The 7,690-nt window shown below is 32.8% G+C and overlaps 1 pseudogene; it reads right to left on the bottom strand.

The window, feature by feature from the left end:
* Nucleotides 1–3,701: 3,701 nt before the first annotated feature.
* On the bottom strand, nucleotides 3,702–3,820 carry LOC118614819 (annotated as a pseudogene).
* Between the last annotated feature and the right edge of the window lie 3,870 nt (nucleotides 3,821–7,690).

Below are 7,690 nucleotides of genomic sequence, written 5' to 3'. Positions count from 1 at the left end.
TCCATGAAAATGCAGGAGGCTGTCATTTCCGTGAAGTTGCTAGGAGTTCAGTGTTTGTAGCCATGTGAGGAGATCCTCTTTAAAGTGGAGTCGTTTTGCTACACTGCCCTCCACAAGACAAGGAGCACAATATTTGGTGGGCATTTTTGGATTTTGGAGGAAAAAACACATTTGGGCATGTTACTCTCATGTATTTAGTGGTAACCTTAAAGTTGCAAGATTTGAGTGGGCCCTGGAGCGAGAAAAAACTCTATAACTTGGCCTTAACACCTAACAAACCCAATGGCATTCGAAGTATCTGGCAGACTGTTCTTCACTTATTTCTGTACCGCAGGAGGCTAAACTACATGGACTGAATGACAAGCTCTTTTGCCCTTAGTAGGAGCCTCTGGAAATTTACAATAGGAGAATTAGTGTAGACCCACAGAATTTTGGAGTAAGGCTATGCCCTCTTCTGCTAACAAACGAATCTTTGAAGAAAAAGCAATTACACTTGCTTCTGAACTTGGTAGAAACTGAATACCTTACCATAGATATCAAAGTACTATGCAACCCAATTGCCCATCTTTAATTAGTGTTATCTAATTTTAGAAACCATAAAATTGGAAGTACATATAGCAATTCTATTATAAAATGGAAATAGTATAAATGGTATCATGTAAGTCTAGACATGACACAAATTTTCCACCTGGTGAAGCACAATTATATTTGTTGAGATGCAAAAGTGGTAGATTATCCTGAATAACTTCCATCTGCTCTTCAACATGCACTCTCTGCCATTTTCCATCTCATTCTGTGCTCGAGGAGACTAAGTTATATGGACTACATAACAAGACCTTTTGTCCTTTGGCTTTTACTTGATTTCAGCTCAAATGAGGAATCCTGGTGAGAGATGGAAGGGAGAGAAAAGAGTGAGATCAAAGTATTTATTTTCCTTTCTCCCTCCTATTTCAACGCCCTCACCAAAGACTTTCTTTATCCCTCTATCAAAAGTTATAGCTCCTGTTAGATGGCCCTCCCTACATAGTTGTCTTTTTTCCAGTTTCCTTTAAGCACTTATTCTTCTAACTTCCTCAGTCTTCAGGGAGGTGACGGAACAGTAGTAGGCCAGTAAATATTTAATAGCTGGATCTCTGAAAACAGTTTGTGTACATAGGTAGATAGACAGATGGATAAGTGTCTAAGTTTGTTTTAAATTTTTCTAATATAAAGGATGTGTAGAATACAATTTACAAATAAAAATAAACATTGCAGGACTCTACAATAAATTCCTTACAGCCAATTGATTTTCAAAGAATGTTTTGTTGATTTTTGCTGAACCCTTACAATTAAGAAGCAAGTGTAGATCTAACATGAATTTGTACTGATATTTTTATTTGTTAATGCTTATGATGAAAGTGAAACTAAAGATTTTGGAAATTGTTTGTAAATAATATGAGTGACTTCTTAACTAAATCAGATAATAGAGATAATAGATTTGACTAGTGGAATAATATATTACCAAATTTTAAAATTATTGTTCACAATGTAATTACTACAGACATGAAACACTTTTAAGTATAATCTGCATTATTAACATTTTCTCCATCACTTAGTCAAATTTATGCTAATTTCTGAGGAGTAAGTTCTCCATCCACGGCTGATTTTAAGGTACCGATGTAGTATCATTGAATGTAAAATTGGGAAGAGATGTGAAGTGGCCTATTATATATTATTTCTGTCAGACAGCTTAATAGGCCTAAATCTCAAAAACATATCTGATAGGAAAATGTAAAATAATTGATAAATGATGGATTTTGAATATTTACTACTTTTGCTTTTAATGTAATTTGTTTAATTGTAAGTTTATGTAGCTTAATTTTTAATGATGGCTGTGTTTGACAACTGACTTGCAAACTTTCAAAAATTTAACAGTCTGTTTTTACAAGTCAGTATAAGCCTGCTCTGACACAGCATTGTAAAACAGAACTCTGCTGTGATTTATTCCAGAATACTGTATTATGCCTTATGGTATTCTACATCCTCCTCACACCTTGTAAATAAATAGGTCTTCAATTAAACGCTCCTCAAATTTCACCTATAAAATCAGCCATCTATTTTCTGCTGGAGTCCTGGTTGGTAAAAGAATATAGATGTTATTTAACTTTATAGAAATGAATGATAACTCCAAGGGGTAAAAAGAAAAGATGAATGAGGCCCACAGGGTCTCAAATTTGGAGATCAAAAAAAAAAAAAAGGGGGGGGGGAATAAAGGAGACTGAGAAATAATAGCCTATGAAGTAGGCAGAAAAACAGGTGAATATGATGTTCTGGATAGAAAGAGAAGAAAGTATTTTAAGAAAGAAGCAATGATGAATTCTGCCAAATGTTCAGAGGTCAAGTAATATGACCATTGACTGTGGCAAGATAGTTTGTTGGTAACCTCTCTAAGTAAGCTTCCATTGGAGTGATGGAGATTGAAGTCGTCTTATAGTTAGTTAAGAATGACAAGTGATTTAAGTGGAAACAGCAAATATAAAATACTTTTGTGATGAGTTATGTTATTAAGGGGAATAGAGAAAAGGGGCTTTAGCTTGTGAGAGTTATGGAACTGGTCAACCAATTTAACATGAAGGAAGACAAATATATGGGGACAAATATAAATAGATTGGCATATTTAATCATTGGAATATGATGTGGTTCTGTTCTGCTTTTGTTTTTTCAGGTAAATATTAAATATTAAATGGTTGAGAGTGAAAAAGAAAGCATGTGGTCTACAGCCATGCCACCCTAAATAAGCCCAATCCTGTCTGATCTCAGAAGTTAAGCAGGGTCAGGCCTGCTTAGTACTTGGATGGGAGACCACCTAGGAAGACCAGGTGCTGCCGGTGTAAAAATAAAAGTAAAAAATAAGGGATTGTAAGCTGACAAAGTCTTTGCAATCTGTGAGGTCAACCAAGGGTTGCCTTGCCTAAAAGAAATAAAAAAACAAAACAAAACAAAATCTATTTTTAAAAAGCAGGTGTTTGAGGTTTAAGGAATGAGATGTGAACTAGTTTTCATTGTTTTTGATTTTGTGTTATTTTATTTAGGGAGCACAATTGAACAGGAAACTGTAGTAGGATTGCAAGGACAATATAAGGAGAATAAAATCTCTGCATGCTCACGCCTTTGATCAGTATTTGACACATATTAGGAGATTCATTTATTTACCTACAAATGTTTTTCTAGTGCCTACTGTAAGCTGAATACTGTTCTAGGCAACTGAGGTATAGCAATGAACAAAACAAATAAATAAACCTGCCTATTCTTTGATACATTAAAACATGGGTTGGCAAACTTATTCTGTAAAGAGGTAGATAGTATATATTTTACATTTTGTGAACCAGGTATTTTATTTTTTGTAACTACTGAACTCTATCAGTGTAGCACAAAACAAGTCATAGACAATAGGTAGAAGAATAACCCAGACAGTGTTCCAAAAAAAACACCTTACAAAAACTAGTGACAGACTGGATTTGGCCCCTGGGCCATTCTTTTCCCACCTTTATGCTAAAGGTTAGTTGGTAAAATGAAGACAAATAAAGCACAGAAAGGGACTGAGAAGTACTTGAGTCAGGGGTTTCACTTTTTTTTTTTTTTTTTTTTGGTGAGGCAACCCTTAATTGACTTCACAGATGCAAAGACCTTGACTCTTTTATTTTTTTATTTTATTTTTTTTACACCTACAGTACCTGGTCTTCCTAGGTGGTCTCCCATCCAAGTACTAACCAGGCCTGACCCTGCTTAGCTTCCAAGATCAGATGCAGTCAGGCTTGTTCAGGGTAGCATGGCTATAGACAAGAGATTCATTTTTAAATGTGGTTAATAGGTGAAGTCACATTAATAAGATAGTAAGTGAAATGGAGTGTCAGAGGGTTTTCAGCAGGGAACTGACATGATTTGACTTGCAAGATCACTTTGGCTGCTTTATTGAGATAGAGAGGGGCCAGCAGGAGTCGAACATAATTTTTGAAAGAATAAATGAGTGAACAAATGAACAAGCAAACAGATGAATAAGGACGCATATTACTCAGTTGAATATTTGAGATTGGAAATATCACCTGGGGAGTCAGTAGAAGAAATCATAGAAGCTAGAAAAAGCAGGTATAGAATTATAGGAAAATTATATCAAGAACCTTAGAGAATAATCAGAACAGAGACTGACAAAGAAAAATTAGTGAAGATGACAGAAAAAGAGTAATTCGAAAGATCTGTGTTTGATATTCACTATATGTTTCATGTCCTTGGAGAATTAAGTTTAATAGAAAATGGGATAATTACAAAGCTTTTCTACACAAAAAAAACCCTTAAAATTTTTAATGAAAAGAAAGAGAAAAAAAAGATAAGAGGGTAATGAGTGGAAAACTATAGATCTTAACATTTTCCTACAACTTGCTACATATGAGTAAACCAACCAATTAATTATATTATGAGCATACTCATTACTTAAGCAACTAATTCATTAATTAATATTTATTGGCTATTGCTATTTACTGAACACTATGATAGGAGCTGATCTCTTCATTACAATCCAAAACATCCTGCTGGAAATCAGTAATGACACTGACACACAATGTTATTCACCTATCTATAAGAAATTCTAGAAGAATCTGAGGAGATTAATAAGTCAATATATTTTTTGTAACTAATCAAATTATAAAAGGTTAAATTGAATATCACTGGCTTCTCACATTTCTATCATTATTTATTTCTTTGAGAGCTCATTCCTTCCAGATCTTAACCAGAGTTTGTAGGTGAAAGAACAGTATGATGAAGCCAAAAAATCAAGAGCAGAGACCAAAAAATCATATAGGAATGGTTATCAGAATAGAAGAAATAGAATTCAGGTCACATAATATCTAAGTTCTATTTACCTATTCTTCATATTTTCTGGAAAGTGTTTTATTTATAAATATGCTTGTAAGAACTTACAATTTTTTATTACATTGAACATGTTTTACTTCCTCGATTTTAAATCTCTAAATAAAGCTTTCTCTGCTTATTAGCTGTCTAGAGGTATGCTGGCCCATGTGACCTTCTACTGTAATTTACTTATACTCATAAAGTCAGTAGTCTCAGGTTTCAAATTTTTCCATTGTAATACACATTTAAATCTTTGAACTCTAATATTGAGTAAACTCGGGAATGACTTTGAGCTCTAGATGCTGAGCTTTGTAACCTTGAACCTCCCATAAATTGGAGAAAACCTCTAAAGCAGCCAAAACAAAGCTCTTGACTTTCTAAATATAACGTTTGTTTGACTCCTTGACTTAATTGTGAACTCTGTTGTTTTTCCTTGACTGGTTTGCCACTATCATTTGAAGTTAACCTTTTTCTACTTAGTTGAAAATCACGCTTTAGTGGATTAAAAGACAAAATTACATTCCTTCTAATTAAATCTCAGAAAGTCTCTAAGATGTATCCTGAAAAAACAAAAACACATGTGCATGTTAATTTTCCTAAACTATAATGAAGGATAATGAATCCCCACTTTAACTATTTTTTCTTCCTTTTCAGTCTGTGGACAATAAATTTAGTATGTTACTTAAATTCTGATTTTACTTCATTAATTTAGTTTTACCTTATCAATCTTTACTTTTATTTTGCAGTCTTGAAATAATCATTTAAACCTATTTTTGATTCTGTGAATGTGGCTTTTAAAACTTAAAAAGTTACACATTCTTTTTATAACAAAGTTAATCAATATAGAATTTCTTAAAATAAATGAAAGCTCTTCTGCATTTCTTCTAATCCCAAAGTGCTTCATAGAGGTAATTTTTATGAATTTTGATAGTGGAATGGTATATATGTTTCTAGACTGATTTCTCTGCATATAAACCTATACACATTCACATTCGCACTCATACATGTTCTACAACTTGTATTTTTAAGTTATTGTGTATAGCACAAATCAGTACTATTATTAAGTGAATGTATGGTTAAGTGAGTGAATAAATAAATGGATAACTATATAAGTAAATAAATATCTCACAAGATACTTGAATATTTTTAATACAGCTACTATATTGGAACACTTTTTTTCGTCTTTTTTGTAGTATAGTGATTAAGTAAAATGCCTACTGAAACTTTTAGAAAAGCATTTCATGCCAACATTAGAATTAGTTCAGATAAACAGGTGACGACTGATAATTTGTATTGTTTTTTATTTTCAAAAAGATTACTGTTAGGTGTTTTGTGCTTAATATGTATAAACTATTTAAATAGACTCAAAATGTAAATGAAAAAATACAGAAATATTAAGAGAGGTACAGATAATGATCTCATTAAATCTTGTTGGCATTTTTAATATGTAATTTACTGCCTCTGTCTAAATAGACCATTCTGAAATTATGTGATTTTGAATATAGATCCAGCGTATTCCACTGCAGTGCTTTCTATAAAGAAACATGAAAAAAATGTAGACTCTGATACTGTGTATTTTGCCAGTTATGAACAAATTACATCCTTTTGGCTTATAACATATAGGTAATATCTCTTCAGGATATATTCTGTATATATATCAAAACATTAATTTTGAAACTGTAAGCTTATGTAAGTGCCTATGAATTCATAATGTGCGGGGTGCCTTGCAACCAAATATATATTCAGTTCCCAGCATTATTGGTGTTTCCAGTTTCAATAACTATAATATTATCACCTTTGGACTTTTATGGCATCTTTCATCCGTGGATCTTAAAGGGCTTTACAAACATTAATTCGCACAACATTCTTGTGAGGTACAGAAATATCATTAACCCCATATTACAGATGAGGAAACAAGCGCAGAAAGGTTAATAATATGTGCACCACTTTCTACGTGTACAGTGCCTTTGATTCAGGGATCTCTAAGTACACTGGAACCTTTATGATGCTGGTATAGGAGAGCAGAACTAATACAAACTTATAAATTAGCTCATGGTGGACTTTTACCACATAGCATGTAATTCGAGAAATTGTCCTCAGAGTATAGAGTAATAATATAGTATTGAGTTATATTCAAATAATTTTCAGCTGTAATTGGGAATCATGAATTCAAACTTATCCTTAACTTTTTCTCCAGTTCGAAGGTGTAAGCAGATGATTATGCAATGTGGGCAACAGGCTATATAAAATTGTGTATTTTAATTTACAGAACCCCTCAAAATTAATTAACACACATGATACCCGAATTGTTGCTGTATGCATTTTAGGCATTAATTGTTATTTATATTAAAAACAGTAAACACTTTCTTTAATCATATATTTGTATAGTTTTCTTCTTTTTAAGTATTTCATATCTCAACCAGTTTTAATATCTTTCCTTCCTATTATGTAGAGCTAAGTCCTCAATATTCACATATTTGCATTAAGATTCTCTATGGTCTGAAGAAGAGAGTCCTATATCTGAGTTATCCATGACTAGAATTTTCTCTATCACTAATCTCTCTTCCAAAAACATTAGGTCTCAGGTTTCTAGTATATCTTCATATAGTTTTCTCTTTCTCATTCTTCTCACTATTGGAAATTACTAAGGGACCTTTTAGCATCATTCATTTTCCTGCTCCTTGCTTGCTATCACCTTTTTATAAAGATTGTTCATAGCTTTTGTGTCTTGAAGGGTTCAAGGTACCATACTGGGGACTGGGAATACAGTGGTATACAATGTAGAGTGACTTAAAGGAATTTATAA

Source organism: Rousettus aegyptiacus, unplaced genomic scaffold, assembly GCF_014176215.1.
Source record: "Rousettus aegyptiacus isolate mRouAeg1 unplaced genomic scaffold, mRouAeg1.p scaffold_m13_p_2, whole genome shotgun sequence".
In the NCBI taxonomy this organism is placed as follows: domain Eukaryota; kingdom Metazoa; phylum Chordata; class Mammalia; order Chiroptera; family Pteropodidae; genus Rousettus; species Rousettus aegyptiacus.
This window is presented reverse-complemented; position numbering and strand designations above follow the sequence as displayed.